Source organism: Pongo pygmaeus, chromosome 4 (assembly GCF_028885625.2).
Source record: "Pongo pygmaeus isolate AG05252 chromosome 4, NHGRI_mPonPyg2-v2.0_pri, whole genome shotgun sequence".
In the NCBI taxonomy this organism is placed as follows: Eukaryota; Metazoa; Chordata; class Mammalia; order Primates; family Hominidae; genus Pongo; species Pongo pygmaeus.
In genome coordinates this window covers 4,651,605-4,675,016 of record NC_072377.2, presented here as the reverse complement: position 1 = coordinate 4,675,016, position 23,412 = coordinate 4,651,605, and positions in this window count along the sequence as shown.

Below are 23,412 nucleotides of genomic sequence, written 5' to 3'. Positions count from 1 at the left end.
AAAACGGAGGCACTGCAGGTTAATTATTCTGGTTTCTACCATCACCCCTATACTGTGGACCTTCACGCTGTACCAGTGTGTCTTGGCTTTGGCCTCGTAACATAATTCATTCAACTGATGGAACACTTGGCATTTACCAACAACTACATGAATATTTTTAAAAGACACATTTACAATATGATTACATTTCCCTTTCATTTACTTTCTCATTGGCATTTGTATTTTGAAGCAATCTCTCCCCACCCTTAACATTTTTTTGAAAGCAATTAGTGATTATTAATCTACAATCAGTGAGTCATACACTGAGAGGAAGAATTTAAGAGCTTTGTGAGACCTAAATGATGACAAATGGTTTCTGGGATGTCTAGGGCTAACGCCTTGGTGTGACTGTGGGGCTGGGAGCAAAGGCAAGGCTGGGCTTGGGGAATCCGAAATGTAAATGCAGAGGTGAAACTCAAAGGATTTTTGGAAACTGAAGACAAAGAAAGAGTCAGAGCCGCTGCTATCCAAGGCAGAGGAGGAGCTGGAGAATTCCTCTGGATCTGGGGATGCACAAAAGACATACCTTTGAGGAAATAGCAAGTAAGACTCAGCAGAGACTTAGGAAGCACGGCAAGAAAATGCAAGGCCAAAGTTCAGAGACTTGGGACCAGGAATCTACAAGAAGTGAAAGGAAAACCTAGGTGCCCCTCTGCTTACCCCGGGCAGTGATAAGGCTGGTGCCATCTCAGAGACTCTGGAGTCAGCACCATATTCTCTGCCCAGCCAGAAAGCTCCCTGAAGACTTCGTGGGAGGAGAAGCCCCTGTTCAATGAGAAACTAGGTGGGTGGGTTGGTTTACACAAGAGCTTTGGGGACAAGAACCATAACTATCATTTTTGGTGTCTGCTCTTCATTCCTGACAAGTAATAAGAGCATGATGCAAAATTCTGATGAATGAATGAACTCCAGTGAGATCACCCTAATAAAATCAAAAGTCAACATGAATTTGCTTCTGAGATTCAATTATAGTAATTATGTGTCAATTTCTTAAAGGTTATAAATTGAGTAAAGCTCTCAGGATGCATCTATTCCGAAGTAGAAATGTGAAGAGGGCCTTACTACAGTTTATTAAAATCCCCTTTAAAATGTTTACAGGTTAACAATTTTAACATAAATAGATGTATTCCTTTTTATAATCTTTATCAGAAGGTTGAAAAGAGGTCACAGAGTTAAAATGATACCAATTATTACCTTATTAAAAGATATAGAAAAACTGAATATTTTAATTTTCATTATTATACACATCTTGTTCAGTGTAGCAGGACCCACCGGGTTCTGAGTTGCATTTATGAGGCTGTCAGGGAACATGCAGGAAGCTTGATGGGCTGATCAGGGCAAGGGGCATAGCGAGGATTCTACGTGAATAAGGTGTGATAAAGCCATTTGGAGAATGTCAGGCACCATGGAGGGCAAAGGGACCTGGGGCTTTTTTCAGGGGATGCTTCCTGTGGTGGACACAGCCATGAGACCCCCAGTGAACTGGGCCCTGGGTAACTCTCTCCTCTTGAGTATGAGTGGAAACTTTGGCTCGCTTCTCATCCATATAACCTGGCAAAGGTGGTGGGATCTCACAACCTCCATGACTATTCCATCTCAGCAAACTGGAGAGAGAAACTTCTCCTGCCCACAGAAGACAGTTGTCATGTTGCAATGGCGTTACACAACATGGAATTGCAGGGTCCTCTGGGGGCTGAGCATGGCCACTGGCCAACAGCCAGCAAGAAAATGGGGATAACACTCCTACAACCAAGAGAAGACAAATTCAGCCAACAATCTGAAAGAGGTCCAACGTGGTTTCTCTAACATTTGAGCCACTAGATGAAACTGCCTCTTGGCTGGCACCTTATTGTAGATATGTGAGACCCTGAGAAAGTGACCCAAACTGTGGGATAATAAATATACATTGTTCAAATCCACTAAGTGTGTGGTGAATTGTTCTACAGCACTGGAAAATTAATACACTGAGTATAGGTTGTGCTTGTCACTGACAAGAATATATTCCCCAGGGCAAATATTTTGTGAAAAGAGAAAAAAAAAAAAAACTAAAGTGTTATTTCCCCTAAATTTCAGGGAGGTTGAAAATTTAAGGCACCCACTACTTGCATTCCTCTGCCATTGATAGCAGGAGGAAATGATGATGTAAGCAAAGGCTCACACATCCCGAATAGCTGGCTGTGACCTCCTGAACCCGAATTCAGTGGATTTCTTAGCAGAGGACCTTCAAGGGGGGATGGGTGTCCCCTTGGTGCATGCAGAGCCTCTACACTGGCAAGCCACCAGGCATGGTTATTGGGAGGCAGCTGCAGTGGGAGAACTTCCTAAGCAGGCATCGGCACCTACACAGTATGTGCATACTGTTTTAGATCATGAAGTGACTGAGTTCGTCAGCTCAGGGGTGGTGGTGAAAAAGAGAGGCAGTAGCAGGCTCGAGTGAGGGCAACATAGCACAGGTGAGGTAGCACCTAAGAATTGTAGGAATGCTTTGAAAATGCTGGAGTTTCTACAGAAGCTGGAAATAATCCATTTTGGCCATTGCCACCACATTATGAGAAAAAGACGGGCCTGGCCTGTGGAAAGCAGTTTCTGAATTAGTTCTAAATAGGGCATCTATCAGTCAGCATGGGAACTGATTTGAATGGGTCCCTTCAAGATCTCATGATATAGTTTTCTTAATTGTGAGTTTCATAAGAACACACCTATGTTCTAGTTTATCGCCTTCTAACCACCTTAGTATATGTCATTCATACTTAGTTACTAATTGATTTATTTACTTAGGATCAGAACTAGCTGACTTTGATGGTGATATGGTTTGAATTTTTGTCCCTGCCCAAATCTCGTGTTGAATTGTAATCCCCAACGTTGGGGGGAATGTTTGGTGGGAGATTATTGGATCAAGGGGGTGGATTTCTCCCTTGCTGTTCTGGTGATAGTGAGTGAGTTCTCATGAGATCTGGTCATTTAAAAGTGTTCAGCACCTCCTCCTTCACCCTCTTCCTCCTGCTCTGGCCATGTAAGACATGCCTGCTTCTCCTTTGACTTCCACAATGATTGTAAGTTTCCTGAGGCCTACCCAGAAGCAGAAGCCTGTACAGCTTGCAGAACCATGAGCGAACTAAGCCTTTTTTCTTTATAAATTACTCAGTTTCAGGTATTTCTTTATAGTTGTGCAAGAACAGACTAATACAGATGGCTTGATGGTTCAAAACTAGGCATGCAGATAAAACAACTGCTTCTTCAATCTATACCCTAATCATAGGGCATGCTTCTCATGACTACAAGAGAGGGTTACACTAAAAGGTACTGCTTCTGAAGTTCTGGACTCCACAGACAAATTACACATACTCTAGAATTTACATTTCTATTTGGAAGCCAAAATACTTTCTTATATCATGTTATATATTAGCCACAATTTTTCTTTTCTTTGTGGAAAAAAGTGGACTTTGTCTCTTGAAAGAGTTATGTCTGTTTATGAATTAAAATAGTCATTTGACTTTGAAGCTGTAAAAATCTATTCAAATTATAAAATGTCTATTTTTTTCTACATTTCCTCTTAACATCAACATAAAAACCTGAAAAGAGTATTATTTTGAAAGAATCAACTGGTGGTATGGGTTTTGTATTCTAGATTGTTTTTGAGTGGTTGGGTTGATTTCTGAAATTATTTCATGTTTCTAGTCTTCAATGAGATTTTAGAATAAGAACAAATTGACTTTGATGGCTTGATAACATAGAATCCCACATGGAACACCTGGGGTCTTATATTATCTTCTTTCTAAAATGGACTTTTAAAATTTCACTTAGATAAAAACAGGGAAGGAGGGAGAATGGGAGAAAAGGAGAGAAAGAGAGAGAGAGTGAGAAGATGAAGATAATATGGTTGCTAATGGAAATAATTAGTGTTCATAAATCTATGGTATAAATCTGTTTATAAAAGTTTAAGTTCTTCATTATGAATTGTTCTATTTTGTGAAGTTGCCTGATGCCACCATGCATACTGTGCTAATTTGGGAATACTTCTTGAACCAGAAATTCAAACACAAGGAGAAGGAAGAAATGAATGTTCAGCATTCTGAGAGACAATACTTCATTCTGCAATAATTTGTTGTGTTCATGATTTCTCTGAAAGGGATTGATGAGTTAATTAATTTGTCTTTTATCTTACCTATGTAACTACTCAGAACCTGCTTGTATTCCAAAAGAGTGTCTGTCTCTGACATTGGCGGTATCTACCGCACCTTCTTTCACAGCCTTCCTACACAGTGACTTCATTGCAAGGGCAGAGGGCAAGGGAAATGGAGAACTGTTTCCCTGGGGCCTCAGCAGTGTTAGGAGGGCAGATATTTAAGGAAACCGGCTTCTCTGCCAAAGCTGAGCCTAGGACTTTAATGCTCTTCAGTGCATGCATACATATGTTTTCTGTTTCTGATATGGAGAAGCCCTCTAAAATTTGGAGCCAGGGGCAAACAGAGGGAACTAAGTTGGCCATTTAAATGGAGTGTTGCTTTTCCCTCTTGCTTCCTGGTGCCTTCCACATCAACCCCAGGGCAATTAAGCTCTGGGTGAAAGAGGGGCTCCTCTGAGAACCACACCACACTTGCCCCACATTCCAAGCTGTAGCTCCAGTCTGCACAAAGGTGAGGGAAGAAGAGTTTTGAGCTGAAGGATATGTGAATGAAGTCTTCTGCCGAACTCCACTGCATTCTTAAGCACTTGAAAGAGACTCACAGTGTTGGGAAATTATGGAATCTCGCCAAGGGAACTACTGCCTTTCAGGAAAAGGAGACGTTTTGATTCCTTGAAGTACAGATAAACACAGAAGTAGGGAAATGAAAACTGTGTCACATTGAAACCCTGAACAAGTTGAGCCATCCTAGTATAGAGGGAGGTAGCCTTCCCCATGATGAAGGCCATGGGCCCACAGCTTACTACTCGTGGTTCTCATACCCATGTCAGACCCTTCTTAAACTCCATGGGAACAATAGTCAGAGCCACCTTGTAGGTTTGTGATGAGAAAACATAAAGTTAATGCATGTAAGGAACTTAGACTGGGGTTGGCACAGAGTCAGCACTATGTAGCCACATAAATCAATGAATTATCCACAGAAAGACTCCCTTTACAAATGAGCTTCCTTGTGTTGGTTGAAATCAGACATGATCTTCTTACAAACAGGACCCTCTCTCATTATCACTGGATGTTGTAATAGCACAGTATTCACTTTAACTAGCTTTACCAATCCCAGGAAACATCCAACCCAGCATCAAATCCTGCTAATTTTATCTTCCATGTCTTTCCAATTCATCCACTTTGATCCACCACCATTATCACCACCACCACCACTGCCACCACCACCACCACCTCCACCTCCACCACGACCATGCCTGGCCATGCTTGAAGGGTTATTAACCCCATAGGTGGGTTGGTGCATGGTTTTTGCCCTCTTTTCCATCCTCCTCCATCCAATTTCCATAATCCAGACGGTGCCATCATTTCAAAATATATATATGAACATACACACCCCCTTTCCCACCCTACCCATCTTTTAGCTCCTCAATTATTTTATATAAATATAATTAGAATAAATTATAACTGGTCGTGAGAGAAAGACTTCCTACTTCCTATTGCTTGTGAGAGAAAGACTATCTGACCTACAGCTACCTTCATAGTCTGGGTCTGTCTACAGCCTTCATCTCTGTATATTTGATATGGTTTTGCTGTGTCCCCACCCAAATCTTTGCCATGTGTCATGGAAGGGACCAAGTGGGTGGTAATTGAATCATGGTTAACTCCATGCTGTTCTCATGATAGTGAGTGAGTTCTCACAAGACCTGATGGTTTTCTAAGGGGGCTTTTCCCTCTTTCACATGGCAATTCTTGCTGCCACCATGTGAAGAAGGATGTGTTTGCTTCTCTTTCGGCCATGATTGTAAGTTTCCTGGGGCCTCCCCAGTCTGTGGAACCGTGAGTTAATTAAACCTCTTTTCTTTATAAATTAACCAGTCTTGGGTGTGTCTTTATTAGCAGCATGAGAAGGGACTGATACAATATTCATCATGTTTACTCCATTTGGTCATCATTGCACTGTCTTGCACTATACACAGTTGTTATTTTTCAGGAACTTGTCAAGGCTATTCTCTCTTTCTGTAATCATTTCTTTTCAAGACCAGCTTTAGGAACTGATACAAAGTATTCAAACCTTGGCTGAGACGCTGCTCACTCAAGAAGGCTTCCTCAAGCTCCATAAACAGCTCACATCTCCTTGCTGTAGATCTCAAGGCACTGGTCTTCCCATGCAGAACTAATCAGACTTGCAGTTTCCCATGTGTTGGTGTGGCTGCTAGCTCCAGGACCACAGGTCTGAGGCTGACTGGTTTTCTGCACTTCCCCTGGGGCACAGCATAGAGCAGGTGCAGGTGCCTAGGGAAGGCATGGGATGAGAGGTGAAGGTGGAGACATCAAGGAGCCCAGAGTTAAGGAGCTGGACCAGAGTCTGGGAGCTGGGTAACAGCAGCTTCCCACCTCTACCCTTCCCTAGGCTTCCAATATTGACCAGTTATAATTTATTCTAATTCAAGGAAAAAATGAAAAGATAAGAAAGCAAGCAAATCATGTGTTTAATAGTTTTAATTTCAAGTAGCTCATTGAACTGTCTTAATTGCTTATAAAATTGGGAAAATTGTGTTAGAGTATATCTGAAAGATAAATACTGCCACACACGAGATATATATCCATTACTGAAAAATGATGATTTGCTCTATGTTCTCAGTCAAGCAGTATTTATCAGGAGTATTGATTTAACTAGCGGGTATTGGCAGATACAAATGGATGATGACAGGAAACAAAAAACCACCTTCCATCACTATAAGGGGGCTTTTCATTTTCATGCAATGCTTTTTTGGAATTACTGATGCTCCAGCTACACTTCAAAGATGAATGAGCAGGCTTCTGCCAGGTTTAATACATCACATTTCTGGAGTTGACTTAGCCTATGTGTTGCAGTCATTACTTTGGAGTTTAAAAACACCTTGAGGATTTACTGGAAGTTTCAGTCAAACATAAAAACAAATACACAACTGAAGCAGAAAAAGGAATAAAACACAATCTAACAAAGGTTTAAGTTTTTAAATAATTTCTCCTTTCAAAGCTTTATTATTTCCCACTTGAGGGAAAAAAAAAAAGCACAAAACTGCTGAGAAATTCTGTAGAAGCCACCACTGACAAGCAACTTTGTGTGTGGAGACACTGAAACCAGCATGGGACTGTGTGCCCCATTTGGCTGGATTAGCAGGCACCTTAAGAGCTATGAGAAGAAAATTGCAAGAGTCAGACAATAAATTAAATCACAGAATATGACTGGCACTTAAAGTTTCTTTTCTTTTCATTTTTTTTTTTTTTTTGAAAATGGAAGGAATAGAAATCGCACTTTACAACATCAGTAAACGCAGAGCTTAGAGCCACGACTGTCTCTGTTTGGGGCTTAAAATAGAGTTAGGGGACTTAAAACAAGGACCTATTGGAACCTATAATGTAAAACACACCAAGTGAGATCCTAGATGAATTACCCTCTGCTTTCACTTTGGTTTTGCTTTCTGCCATCATCAGCCATGATGTCTCAAAGCCTGCCTCCAGTTAACATATTTGGGATTATACAATCAAAAGCAAAACAGCATTAAGGGGCCAGGAGGCTAATAGGGTGGCCCAATGGCTTTCAGGTTGTCCCATAGATAGGGTTTAGCCACAGAGACTCTCTGGTAGTCCTCACAGGAGTCTGGGAGCCCACGGGCCCAGATGAGGCAGGTGTCCTCAGCCATGCACAGGTGTGCTCAGCGATGGGAAATCCAGACCCAGCTGGCATTCTGTTTCCCTCGTCCATCCTGGGAAGTTGCATTAAACAAATCCATGGTGATGTCTGTCTACAGACATGCCCAACATTACTAACAGCCCTTGCTATAGAGATGAATGCTCACTGAAGGCTTATATTGTCCAACTCTAGCCAGCAAGAGGATTGCCTTTCCTGACTATGTGGGTAGTATGTTCATGAAGAACGAAAGTTCAGCACAGGAGTAATTAACAACCCAGCCTGGAGCTGATAGGTTTTCTGTGTTCAAAATGCCTTCACCATCTACTAGTTGCGTTATAAAAAAGGAAGTTCCATATCTTCTCTGAGATTCCATGTCCTTTTCTTAAAATGGAATCAGTAGTAATAGTTAGCCCATCCTACTTCATAGAATATTGTAGAGGGTTGAATGTGATAGTTCATGCAGAAATAGCCTGAAGCCTGGGAAGATGTCAGCAAGCATCTCCTGGTGAGACCGTCCTCATTCTTACCATTGTTATAATAAAGACAACTCGGGGGAAACAGAGAGAGGGCTTCCTCTAAAGAAACAAGGTCAGGATTGGGGAATGATCATTTATACCTGTTCTTTGTCTTGAAATCACACAAGACAATAGTTCTCATGGGCATTTCACCTTCCTGAAGGCCAAGGCATCATTATTCTTTACTCTAGTCCTTTAACGCCTGTGAGTTAAATGATCCCCCAGGGCTGATGCTGCTTCTGAGTAAAGGGTGGGGCCTTTGGAGTGGAATTAATATTGCACACTCTTCAAGGGTCTGGATGATGCTTTTTCATTCTATCTCATGAATTTCTCTAAGGATATTGATCAGAATGCCATAATTGATAGCTGCAGAACACTGACATATGCTACATTAAATGAATAAATAATTAATTAGACAGGCACCATGGTAGGAGCAAATACTTAAGAAAACTCAATTTGTAAAAATAAATAATTTTCCTAAATGTCAAAGATAAGATAATTTTCAGCCTCCTTAATCATACACATGCTGCATTTCAGATTGAGATAATCCTCTTCTGTTTCGCTGTAATTTACCCCCACCTTCTTGTTTTCATGTTAGTTCATATTTTCATTGTTTCCGTGCATTTAGTGGATTAATTTGCTCCTGGCCCAGTAGGGTCGCTCTCCTCTAATACTCAAACTGTAAAGCCTCCCTGGAAGGCTACAGTGCACACATCTGTCTCTATTGCATCTAAGTTTGGGTTTATCGTGCCCCAAATACAAGTGATTTTCTCTCCTCTCACCGCCTGAATGATAACTTTGAGTTACCTGGAAGTTTGCAGTCACATCCAGATTTCTATTAATGAAATGCTGCTTCATTTTATCTGTTGCTGAAATGCAAACACTAATAATTTTCGTCCTATTTACTTGAAAGAATTTGCATATTCCGTCTTAAGGCAGACTCTCTAGATAGATGGGTTTGAGCTAATTTCAAATCTATAAAAAAAATGCCAAGATGCTTTATTCATACGGTAGGCATGCTTCCTGCTCTGGAGAGCTAACAGGATCTTCTGAGATACACGGATTTCTGAAATTGCACTAACAGAAGCAGCCATGGCCTGGAGGACCAGGTGTCCCCACAAAGAAAACTAACCGTCTGGGGACCAATGACAGCCCTTGTGTCATGGGCCTGTCTTTTCCCACTGAGCAGCAGAAGCATAGGCAGAAGCATAGCTTTGTGGGATGAGGAGCATCTCATTTTAACTTTTCTTGGAATTGTATTTGTGTAATTATTTCATAAACAAGTACAAGATAAGAGAATTTAGGACCTATGAGATTCACACATATGCGAGTGCCCTCTGAGTTTTGTTCTAAACGCTCTGAGGAACAAAGAGTCCAGTGGCCCCAAACATTTCTTTCTCACATTTTCAATGTTTTCAATTTTTTTTTAACCTTCTGCCATAAAGGATCTGGGATGATTAGGAGAGCGGGTCATGTGACCCAACAATGAAATTAAGGCCCATCAGAGCCTGACAAGTCAGTGAGCCATATTAAAAATAGCCCTGTCGTCATGCTTGGGAAAGACAGCTCATTTGCATGAGGCATTCACAAAATCACACATCGCACTATTGAATATTTTGTTCACCAGGACACAATCCTCCATTGAACACAGCCTGGTGACTACCTCCCTGGGATGTGCTCAGAAGTGCTGTCATCCTCCTCACTCTCTTTTGTTAATCCTCCCAGGGTGTAATTAGCACCATGTTTCCAAAGATCAAGCTATTACAATTTCTCCCATCTGCTCCTTGATGCTTAAAACCCCTTCACAGAGCACAAAGCTTTTCATTCAATAAGCAGAGATACTGTTTAAAATGAAAGTATTCTTGGAAGAGGCAACACAGTGACTTAAAAGTATCACCGAGGTATAATTGACTAACACCACTTTTCTCTAGTGCTCAGGTTTTGTGTTGGAAGATGACAAAGAATGACCCCGAGGATTCTGTCTGAGGATGAAATTAGTTAATGCACATAAAGGATTTAGTACAGTGCCTGGTGCAGTGTCTGCCAGGGAAGGGGTCTGCTATTATCTCCATTTACGCAGGAAGAGATGGCCCAGGCAGGTTAATGGCTGTGGTCCACACTGCAGCTGACTCCACTGCCTTGCTCCTTCTCCTGTAACAAGCTGTGATAAACGATGCCTCCTGTGAAGAAAGCCCAATTTAGTTCCTTTAAACTAGGTTATGGGAGACACCAGCAGGTGTGTTGTCTCCTTAGCCATCTTGGCCTCATTATGGTCCAGACAGCCAAGGTTTCAGCAAGTGGGACAAGCCACATAAACGCATGCAGTGTGTGGACGTCCTCCGGGTTCTTTGATCTCCGCTCACCAGCCTCAGAGAGAGAGCTTCCTTCAGTCCTGATTTTCCTGGGGTGCTGCTCCAGTTGGTTCCACCATGCTAAGCAGGCTTCGGAAAGCCACCAGTGTTCCTAAATTTCTTGAAAACCATTCCTACCCTTTGTTCTCTCTTTTCCTGGGGGGACCAAAATGAGTGAGAAATGATGAATGATCCTGACAAACGGATCACGATCCCAGGACCTTACAAAAACAGTTCACCGCCAAGCGACCTGGCTTTAACATGAAAATGTGACCACGAGTAAGCACACTGCCCGGTTTTCTTCTCCAAGTTCCTCATTTTTTGAGGATGTGTAACAGGACACATCACCCTGAGTTTCCTGTCATCCTCTGGGTTAGTTTTTAAAGCAGCCACATTTGTTTGTGAAAATGGCCTCCCCAAATTCACTCAGCGTCCTATCTGCCCAAGCAGGGCAGATCGATGTGTGAAAAAAGAAAAAGCAGAAATTAAATCTCCCTCGCAATACAATGCCACATAATTGAGTTTCTGTATACGTTGTTGGGAGACAGTAACAAAGAAATGTAAGCCAGGATCCCTGAAGCTGGAACAGCTTGTAAAATCTGGTTAAGCCATGTTGAAAAATACTTGAATACCCCCATTAGAAAACACACACTATTTATTACTTCCTTTTCGTTAACCCTATGAGGCATAAGCTCCCTTTTTTTATATTCCTTTCTCCCCCCTTTCAAAGTGCACTCATTGAACACCTGGCAATTAGCGTAATTGAAATTTATTGACAATGTGGCTGACGTGGAAACCCCTTTGTCCCTAAGCGTGTGAGGCTGCGACTGCTCCCCAGCAGCATCCGGCAGCCCAGGCCTCGTGCAATCACATCAATGGGCCACCGGCTGCCAAGGGTTCCTCTGGGGGTATGAATGTTACTTAGTGATAAGAGCCTTTCGAAACAGGATCCCTGGACCCCATCTCTGGTGGGAGATGGAAATGAAATATGTATTTGGCTGCTGTGGAAAATTAATGTAATTGGCTCCCAAATAAAGCTTTGACAAGTTGACCTGTTTGAAATCTGAGGAGGGCTTCTAGCTCCGTATCATATTATCTTCAACGAACCCAACCATGCTTGGTGCCCCCCACCCCAAACCCACTGGAGGTGAAATGAAATGGAATTTCGGTACCAATGTTTAACAACACTTCTGTTGAACACAGTTATTATGTTTGCATGTGTAGCTTCAAGATGAAGGGGTTGGGATGATTGGATTTTTGCGTGCATGTGTCTGTGTTGATAGCCCTCAGTTTGGGTTTTCCTTTCATTGGCAAGGCAAGGGTTGAAATGTTTGGAAATGTACGTGGGCACATCTCTCTTTAGACCAGTTTTCTCTCTCACATATTCAATGTGACTCTAAAACATAGATGTGTAACTTGATTAAATTTAATTGGATTCATTTAGAGGTCAGTACAGACTTCCAGGTTTCTCTTCTGAGAGGATAGATATATTTTTATTTTAATGCATAGGGATTTAGGCATGTAAAACTAATAGGGGAGATATATTTAAATCTCTGCCCACAGAAATGGGCATATAATGTTTTCCCTCAGGGGAGTTTCTTAGGAGGAGATTACTATGGTGAATTAATTTTAGCCGTGGTCCTGCCTGGTTCCTAATTCCAGATAATATTCCCTTTTGATTTATTTAATAGGACCCTAAAATGCAACACCCCAGAGTTTAAGAGAATACAATGATAAATTGGACAGCATATGAGAAAGCATGTGTATGTGTTTCTTCCTTTGAGAAAATCTTCATGCTGTTGTTAAATCCTGAATTATTTGCATGCATTAATGTACATAGGCCCTTTCCTTGGTACCATTTTAAAGGTAACCTAGAAACAATAAGTTAGTAGGTTTTATTGATTACACATTTAAAAACGGATTGAGTAAGCACCTTATTATTTTTCTTCCCTTTTAGTTGGTAGAATTTGTTTCTCTGTAGAAGGTTTATTGCAGCTAAGAGAGATTGGAAGTTTGTTTCTCAACAACTTTCAAAACTTCAAAGCGTTTTTTGTTGTTGTGGGTTCTGTACTACAATAACCAAGTATTAGGGCGTTATCTAAAAGTCTTGGGTGGCACAAGAAAAAAGCCCAGAGAGGAGGCAAGGACAAAGGATGGATTAGGCAGAGGGGCTCCAATGTGGCAGGTATTTGCTAAAATAGATGTCCAATGAAGCTCATGGTATCTTAGTGACATCCTGTGGACACAAAGCCAAAACAAGGCCTGGGTCTTTCAAGCCACTCATTGTAAAACACAGAAATTGTGAGAAGGAAGAAGTTGTGATCTACAGGAAGTTGCGAGTAGCAGGAAGTTGTGAGTAGCAGGAAGTTGTGAGAAACAGGAAGGAAATGAACATAATAGATATACAGAGAGATTTGAAAGCTAGCAAGTGAAGACAGAACTCAGTTCACTACTTCACTTTATTTTACTATGAAATTTTTTTATTACAATGTTGAGCTGCTAATGGTTATAAATTCAATGTGAACGTGAGCTGACCTGGTAGGAGCCCTAAACACAGCAAGCATAACTTGCATGCAGAAAGAGTCTCCACAGCGGACTCGGCTTCTGTAACTAGTCATCAGCAGGAGACACTGCTCGCTGAGAGGGAAGCTGAATTGTTCTCACCCCACACAGGCATTACACACATTCAGTTACCTTTAAACAGAAATTCTTATGCTGTTCAGGCTTTAGAATATTCAGGGACCACCTGAAAGTTTGGTCAACACTTTAAGTGCATTTTCTCGAGGGTTGGAATCCATGGTTTTTCTCTTTTTTCAATTTCCTTTATTTTTTCCAGTTCTATTCAGGCATACATTGACAAATAGGAATTCCATAGATTTCTGGCGTACAACTTGATGTTTCAATATATGTAGACATTGTGAAATAGTCACCACAATCAAGCTAATTAAAATCTTCCTTACCTTGTTTAGTTACCATTTGCTTTCTTTTTTTCTTGTGGTGAGAACACATGTAAGATCTACCCTGCTAGCACATTTCAAGGATTTAATAGAGGATTGTTAACTATAGTCACTGTGCTGCACCTTCGATCTCCAGAACTCATTCCTGTTGTTTAACTGAAACTTTGGACTTTAGAAACCATGGCTGACACTTGAGTATCCAGAGCCTCCTTTTCCTATTGCCCTCTGGGACATTTCTGAAGCTCCCTATTCTCTTTCCAGTGACCCTTTTGTGATTCTTAAGTCTGTACCCCATCAGATCCCACACTGATGCAGCCTCATGGTCCATTCAGCCTGAGTGTCCCAGAGAGGTCTCAGACCGAGTATGACCAAACCAGTTCCTAGCCTTGCCCCCAAATTTATTCCCCCATTCTGGCCAATGGTCTTGTCTCCACCAGCCAGCCAGGACAGAAGTCTGAGCAATAGGCCCTCCTCACCCCCTCTCCTCATGACTCCTGTTACAGCTATCATCAAGCCATGCGTTTTTACCTCTTCAAGTGGACTTGAGCCCTCTGCTCCATTCTCAGGCTTTAATTGTAGCTCTCCATCTCTTCAGGATGACTGAGATCATCTCTTACTTGATTTCCTGCTCTCTCCCTTGCACTGCTCTGATCCAGCCTCCAGACAACTGCCCAAGTTATCTTTCCAAAATGAAAATCTGTTCATGTTTTCAACTGCTTGGGATCTCTTGAGTGCCCCTCAGTGTGCATAAAGTTCAGTCTGCACAGGACATGTGACTAGCTCCTTCCTGATCTGGACAAGGCCTGTCTCTCTGGCCTCATTCTTCCTCCTATTGCACCTTGGCCAAGCCACCTACAATGTCCCAAGTATGGCCACGTAGCATGGCCATGCCATTCCTTTGCACCTGCTAGTCACGATCCCAGCAATTCTCTTCTGATTCAAGTGTTGACCCCTCTGTGGAGCCATTGTAACCTGTCCAAGAAGTGCCACCAATATCCCATGTACCTCAACTAGAGCTAGTGGGAACCTCCTTCCCTGATTTTCACCTGGGTTTATATGTCACTTTGAAAGAATGAAAAATAATAATAAAGTATTGCATAAATACAATGTTATGGGCAGAGTAATGACCACCAAAGATGTCCAGATTCTCAGAACCTGTGACTATGCATTAAAAGGGAAAAGAGACTTTGCCGATATGATTAAATTAAAGAGCTTGAGATGGGGAGAGTATCCTGGACAATCCAGGTGGCCCCAATATAATCACAGGGTCTTTCTAAGTGGAAATGGGAGGCAGAAGGGGAGGATGGAGGGATGGGATCTGAGAGGAGCTCAACCCAGCACTGCTGACTTTGCTGATGGAGGAAGGAGCCAGGAGCCAAGGAATGCAGCCGCCTCTAGAAGCCAGAAAGGCCAGAAATCAGGTTCTCCTCAAGTGCCTCCAGAGAGGAAGGCTACCCTGTGGACACCTCGGTTTTAGTCCAGCAAGACCCACTCCAGACTCTGATCTCTAGACCAGTAACACAATCAATATATGTTGCTTTAGCTCCTAAATGTGTGGTCATTTGTTACAGCCACAAAACAAAAATAGTGCACACAGTTAGTGATTAATTTCTGTGCTCTTGAAAATGCTATTGGCCTCATTTATTTTTGAAATTAAGGTGGAAAACTGTATGTTCTAGGCTTCAAGTATTTTATAGAATAGCCAACAGCCCACAAACTTTTTATAGAATTTATTATGTGTGGAAAACTATGATTTTTACTCATTAATGAAGATATTACCTTAGAATAAAAATCAAAATATAATCTACGACAATTACTTTAAATTGTAACTTCCTTTCCCTTTTTCTTTTCTTGGAGGCAGGGTCTCACTCTGTTGCCCAGGCTGGAGTGAAATGGCACCATCTTGGCTCACTGCAACCTCCACCTCCTGGGAGTAGCTAGAGCTACAGTCACACACCACCACACTTGGATAATTTTTGTATTTATTTATTTATTTATTTATTTTAGTAGAGACAGGATTTCAGGCTGGTCCCGAACTCTGGACCTCAAATGATCTGTCCACCTCGGCCTCAAAAAGTATTAGGATTACAGGTGTGAGCCACTGCACCTGGACATAACTTACTTTTTAGATGTAAACAGATTGGAAACAAATGAGTCCTAATTAACTGATTATACAAATATACATATGAATCAAATAAACTTGAAAGTATTTTAAACCTATTTGGTAGCTATTATAATATTGTACAATCTCTGAAATGAAGCACAAAACATCAAATGGCATCAAATACCTGTGTCCCCACCCAAATCTCATCTTAAATTATACTCCCATAATTCCCATGTGGTGTGGGAGGGACCTGGTAGGAGATAATTTGATTCATGGGGGCAGTTTCCACCATACTGCTCTCATGGTAGTGAATGAGTCTCACGGGATCTGATGGTTTTATCAGGGGTTTCCACTTTTGCATCTTTCTCATTTTCTCTTGCCACCACCATGCAAGAAGTCCCTTTTGCCTCCTGCCATGATTCTGAGGCCTCCCTGGCCATGTGGAACAGTAAGTCCAATTAATCCTCTTTGTTTTGTAAATTACCCGGTCTCAGGTATGTCTTTATCAGCAGCATGAAAATGGACTAATATAGTAAATTGGTACCAGGAGTGGGGCATTGCTGAAAAGATACCCAAAAATGGGTAAGTGACTTTGGAACTGGGTAACAGGCAGAGGTTGGAACCATTTGGAGGCCTCAGAAGAAGGGGAGAAATGTGGGAAAGTTTGGAACTTTCTAGAGACTTGTTGAATGGCTTTGACCAAAAGCCTGATAGTGATATGGACAATAAGGTCCAGGCTGAGGTGGTCTCAGATGGAGATGAGGAATTAGTTGGGAACTGGAGCAAAGGTGACTCTTGTTATGTTTTAGCAAAGAGACTGGGTGCATTTTGTCCCTGCCCTAGAGATTTGCAGGACATTGAACTTGAGAGAGATAATTTAGAATATCAGGCAGAATAAATTTCTAAGCAGCAAAGCACTCGAGATGTAACTTGGGTGCTGTTAAAGGCAATCAGTTTTATAAGAGAAGCAAAGTATAAAATTTGAAAAATTTGAAGCCTGACATTATGATAGAAAACACAAACCCATTTTCTGTGGAGAAATTCAAGCCAGCTACAGAAATTTGCATAAGTAATAAGGAACCAAATGTTAATCCCCAAGACAATGGGGAAGATGTCTCCAGGACATTTCAGAGGCCTTCGTGGCAGCCCCTCCCATCACAGGCCTGGAGGCCTAGGACAAAATGGTTTTGTGGGCTGGGCAAAGGGTCCCCATGCTGTGTACAGCCTTGAGACTCTGTGCCCTGTGTCCCAGCCCCTGCAGCCGGGGCTGAAAGGGGCCACTGTAGTGCTGGGGCTGTGGCTTCAGAGGATGAAAGCTGCAAGCTTTGGCAGCTTCCACATGGTGTTGAGCCTGTGGGTGCACAGAAGTCAAGACCTGAGGTTTGGGAACCTCTGCCTAGATTTCAGAGGATGTATGGAAAAGCCTAGATGGCAAGGCAGATGTTTGCTGCAGGGACAGGGTGCTCATGAAGAACCTCTGGTAGGGCAGTGCTGAAGGGAAATGTGGGGTTGAAGCCTCCACACAGTGTCCCTACTGGGGCACTGAGTAGTGGAACTGTGAGAAGAGGGCCACTGTCCTCCAGGCCCCAGAATGGTAGATCCACCAATAGCTTACACTGTTCACCTGTAAAAGCCTCGGACACTCAATGCCAGCCCATGAAAGCATCTGGACGGCAGGCTGTACCCTGCAAAGCCACAGGGGCGGAGCTGGCCAAGACCATGGGAACCCACCTCTTGCATCAGTGTGACCTGGATGTGAGACCTGGAGTCAAAGGAGATCATTTTGGAGCTTTAAAATTTGACTGCCCCACTGGATTTTGGGCTTACATGGGACCTGTAACCCTTTTGTTTTGGTCAATTTCTCCCACTTGAAATGGCTGTATTTACCCAATACCTGCACTCTCATTGTATCTAGGAAGTAACTAGCTTGCTTTTGATTTTACAGGCTCATATGCAGAAGGGACTTACCTTGTCTCAGATGAGACTTTGGACTGTGGACTTTTGGGTTAATCCTGAAATGAGTTAAGACTTTGGGGGACTCTTGGAAAGGTATGATTGGTTTTGAAATATGAGGACATGAGATTTGGAGGGGCCAGGGGTGGAATGATATGGTTTGGCTCTATGTCCCGACCCAAATCTCATCTTGAATTGTGCTTCCATAATTCCCATGTGTTGTGGGAGAGACATGGTAGGAGATAATTTGAATTATGGAGGTGGTTTCCCCCATACTGGTCTCGTGGTAGTGAATAAGTCTCATGAGATCTGGTGGTTTTATCAGGGGTTTCCGCTTTTGCATCTTTCTCATTTTCTCTTGCTGCCACCATGTAAGAAGTGTCTTTCACCTCCCACCATGATTCTGAGGCCTCCCCAGCCATGTGGAACTGTGAGTCCAATTAAACCTCTTTTTCTTCCCAGTCTCAAGTATGTCTTTATCATCAGCATGAAAATTGACTAATACACCAATCCAATTCTACTATGGTTAGAGAAGTGTGAACATTCAAACCCACAACAGCCAAATATGTATATGAGGAGGTGACTCTACTCCATCCAGAGTTGTGTTACCAAATGGAAAATATTAGCTAAAACCCAGAGATATCATGAAACCTTAGATACGACCAAACAGCTTTAGTTATTAATCATTATTTTATGAAGTTTGTTATTCAGCCAGGAAGCAGACAATTCTTTATTTAGAGAAGTGCTAAAATTGCAAAATCTAATTTTGGCCAGTGGAGACAGAGAGAGGAAAAGTATCTGCCTCTCTGTGAGGACACTCTGAAATGCGTGTTTCTTCTGCAAAGAGAAAGTTTTAAAAAGCCCAGTGCTCAGTGAGTAGACCTGGCAGAAACCTCAGAAAAGAGCGCCTTATGATCCAGTGAGAAGTATTCAACAGAAGGTCCAGTGAGCAGTGTTCCAATGCAAGGTCCAGTGAGCAGCATTCTAACAGAACATCAAATACACTCTTGTCCTGATAAATCAACAATGCTGTTATTTGTTTCAATTAGCATAAACTTAACAAGGCTATTCCTGTTTGAAATTTTAAGTTAAAGATCAAAGCTGGAGAAAATTTGGTCCCTCGGAATGAACCAGAAGATTGAAGAAGAGAGAGTATTCTGCAAGTCATCCATTAAAGGAGTTTGATAATCTTGGAACGTAAATTTTATTATGCAATTTTTCACTACAGAAGTATCTTAATAAAGTCACCAGGTAATCTGAAAAAGTACATTGATTATGACTGAAAATATTACATGAGCGATTTGGGCGACTGTCAAATCATGACCAAGATCCTTGGGGTCACAGAGACACAGTGGTGTTTTTGTACTTTGTGTGCAGCAGCCTGTGGAAGCAGCTTGGGGATGGCACAGCTGAGGTGGCTGCAGAGGAGACACAGAGAGATGATGCTGTGGACCGGATGTGTGTGTTACCCCAAATTCATACATTGACATCCTAATCTCCAGTGAGATGATATGAGGAGGAAGAGCTTTATGGGGGTGTAAGTCATGAGGGTTGGAGCCCTCATAAATGGAATCAGCCCTCATAAAAAGTCACAGGAAAAAAAGATCTCTCTCTGCCATGTGAGGACACAGCAAGAAGTCACCCATCAGAAACCAAAAAGAGGACTCTCTCCAGGAACTGAACAGACTGGCACCTAGATCTTAGACTTCCCAGCCTCCAGAACTGTGAGAAATAAATTTGTGTTGTTCAAGCACCTAGTCTATGCTATTTTTGCTATAGCAACCTGAACTGAGACAGATATGAACATGGCTTTTAAGCAGTCTGGGGGACTTTGAGAAGCTTTCTTTGGGAGAATTATTTACCTTTACAAGACAGCAAGGGCAAGGGGGCTCAAGAAGATGTATTTAAAAACAACACGTTCATCTTGAGGAATTTTATAGTAGCCATTGTTTCATGCATTTTTTTTTAATCACTTGGGGACAGGGAGAGATGCACCTGGCCCCTTTACTTGGATCTTAACAGTTGTTTACAAAATCCCAGCTTGCTTATGACATGGACAAATGAGGAAGCACTTTGCAAAACTTTAGCAAGCTCTGTGTTTTACAGACTTCCTTTTGTGACCATAGAGTTGAGTTTGGAGGGCATTTCTGAAAGGCAGATTAAGACAAAGTGGATCTGTCTTGTGAGCCCAGGGAACATGGAGCTAGCTAGAGAAGGGAAATAAGGGAGAAAGAAGGACAGTCAATTATAAAGAGTTGGAAATGTATTTAATGAAACATTGCTGTTTGGTTTATTGCTCTTTGTCCAACACTAAATAATTTATCTGCTGGCTTGCACGTCTGTGTCACCGAGTCTGACTTAGCAGAGGTAAGACCTCTGGGTTTCAGAGCACATTCTATTCCTTTTGCTGTGAGACTTAAAGGGCAGGGGAAATGCTCCCCCAGGAGTGATAAGGAAGACACGAGTGAGATACTGTTTAATTCTCGCTCAGAGTCAGGAAAGAAAGAACTGATGATCGCTTCTAAGGCAGATCACTGAAGTTTAGGATAGGACAAAATTTAACTAGACTGGTGTCTTCATTTTACATACATGAAAACTGGAGCTCTAGTTTAGAGAGGCCAGCAGAAAGGAAGACAACAATAGGCCATCACAGGCAGCAAATCCCAGGGAAGGAAGAATCTGATTTACAGAATTGTCATGTTACAATATTTACAATTCCAACTTTTAATAAAAAGACTGTGAGGCATGCAAAGAAACAAGACAGCCTAGCCCGATTATAGAAAAACAAAATTAATAGGAACTGTGTACTAGGAAACCCAGGCACTGGGCTTAACTAGAAAAGTTGTTAATTCACTTACCTTACATATGCTCATAAAACTAAAGGAAACGGTGGACAAAGAACTCACTAAATCAGCCTGAGTAGCATAGTGATTTCCTCATTAACGCAGACTCACCTTCATCACCTACAACCCTGCTTTCAACTTCCTGGGGCTCTGACTCAGCATTTCTCCCTGACTTGCTAAAAAATATGTACAAATTCCAGTTGTTATATATGCATGCATGTTCATGTTCTTAAACTCCCACATTTCTCAAGGACTAGGATCACAATAAGGATCACAATAAGTGATACTAATCTCTGTGCTATACTTACTGAACAAGAAAAATTGCCTGTGAGATTCTGCCATAAAAAAGAGTCAAATTGAAACTCAGTTAGTCTAAGATAATTCCTCCGTTCCTCAATATAAGCCAAGAAAGAGAAAAGGATGAAACCTTCAAAGACGAAGTAGACATTCCTCCAGGTAGGAATTCAGGGGAATTCCACCACCTTGGAGCATTCTCAAAACAACTAGAAGGAATGGTGCATTGGTCCACTCTCACGCTGCTATAAAGACATGCCTGAGAAAGGTAATTTACAAAGAAAAGAGCTTTAATTGCTCACAGTTCTGCATGGCTGCAGAGGCCTCAGGAAACGTAAAATCATGGCAAAAAGTAAGCGGGAAGTAAGGCACATTTTCACTGGCCAGAGCAGGAGGAAGGGAGAGAGAGAAGGGGAAGGTGCTACACATTTTCAAACAACTAGATCTCATGAGAACTCTATTATGAGAACAACAAGGGGGAAGCCTGCCCCAGGATTCAATCATCCCCTACCAGGCCGCTCCTCCAACACTGGGAATTATTATACAATTCAACATGAGATTTGGGTGGGAACACAGAGCCAAATGATATCAGATGGTTTCTCTAATATTTTTAAAGGCATTACAGAATCCAGTCCTTTTGAGCACCTGCTTGTGCCAGTCACAGTGCCCAGAGACAGAGCAGAGAGATGAACACACCTGACCTCTCCTCTTGCAGGCCTTGGAAAGTCTTTGCTCAACCCTCCAATGGATGAAGGGAGTTGAAGTGTGCCATTTTGATCTCACAAACATATCATTCAAAGGATTTCACAGACAGATTATACATTTTTATTTGCCAGTTCCACCAGTGTAACATTTTCACTTTGTTATGGAGATTCAGGAATCACCATTGTAATGCGTCATGAATGTAAATAACAATCATTGAATTTAAGAAGCATAACTAATAATTATCATTATAAACAGAGCATCTATTCTGTGACAGTTGCTTGGTACGTGTTTCTTAAAAGTTATCATTTTTTTTAAGTCTTCAACTTATAGGGTGGGTGTTTGATACATTCACAGATAATGAAACTGAGGCTTAAAGTGATTGTCACTTACTCAAGGCCCCAGAGCTGGTGAGTAGTGCAGGCTACTTTTAACAATAAACTATGGAGAGAGAGTACCACGCCAAGGGCCCTATGGGCCATCTGTCCAAATCCCCTCTCCCAAGCCAGCGAGGAAGAGGTTCCCAGGGTCCTATGGGCCATCCGTCCAACTCCCCTCCCACAGACCAGCAAGGGAGAGGTTCCCAGGATCCCCTATGGGCCATCCATCTAACTCCCCTCCCACAGGTCAGCAAGGAAGAGGTTCCCAGGGCCCTATGGGCCATCCATCCAACTCCCCTCCCACAGGCCAGCAAGGAAGAAGGTCGTACAGGAGCCAGTGAGGCTAGTTTGTGTCCTCGGATGGATAAAGCTGCAGTGCCCTTGTCATGAATATTTGTTCTGCATTCCACATCAATAAGAGAACAAGAATCCCACCGGACTCGTGTTTCAAAATATCTATTAAAATATTCCTCTTTCCTACTATTGGAAAGTAAAAATATTTCCCCAAGAAACAAATAGATATATACCCAGCATCCTATTCCTTTTTAGAATTGATATGAAGAGGCTCTGTTGGAGATGCAAATTATGAATGAATAACTGGTATTTTGGCAAACACAGAGGTTCATGTTGGAGGAGAAATTATCATGAAAGAGCTCTGAGTGAGCTTGTAACACCTTTGAAGACCTTTTAGCATCCTTTAGAACACAAATACAGGCAACAGATGACTAAAAGTCATCAGTGTGCAGAAGATGTATTTTGAATTTAGATGTTTTTCCTTTATTATAACTTCATTAACCTTTAAAATAGTCTTAGGGTTTTCCATATGGCCCAGTGTTGAGGGAGGAAGCCAGCTCCATCTTCAGCACCAAGGCAAGGGCTTGGGTTTTGCTCTGTTTGCATGTAAGGAAGGTGCCAGATCTAAGTAGAGGAAGTATCACCTTGAACAGATACTGGCAGGCAATGTCCCCACCTCTCCTGAGATGAGACATTCATTGAGTAGATGAGAGCCGCTGGCTGAGTGGAGGCAGGGAAAGGAGAGAAGGTGGCCCAGTGGATTCCCTATGTGTGGCTGTCGTTTCATTCTCTGCCTTTGAGAGGTGTAAAGCACACCGAAAGGCCACCTTGTGCTCTGAAACTCTCACCACCCAACTCTTTTTTTTTCCCATTTTCTTCCTCAGCTGTCTTTTTGTTTTTCTTTGCCCGATGATCTTCTGCATGGCAGATGGTGCAGGGACTTAGAAGGATGGAAAGAGACCTTTCCAGTCCCAGCACCTGCTGCAAACACGGACGAGGCTCAGCAGGGGCAGGTGCTCAGGGGATGCCCTACCTTCAAGGAAATATGTTGCTCAACTTCCAACTATCATCTCTCATGGGGCTTCAGACTCAATTGATTAATTAGAACTGAGTTTGGATCTTGATTCCAAAACTAACTCATGCAACTTGGAGTAATTTTCTCAACCTTCCCAAACCTT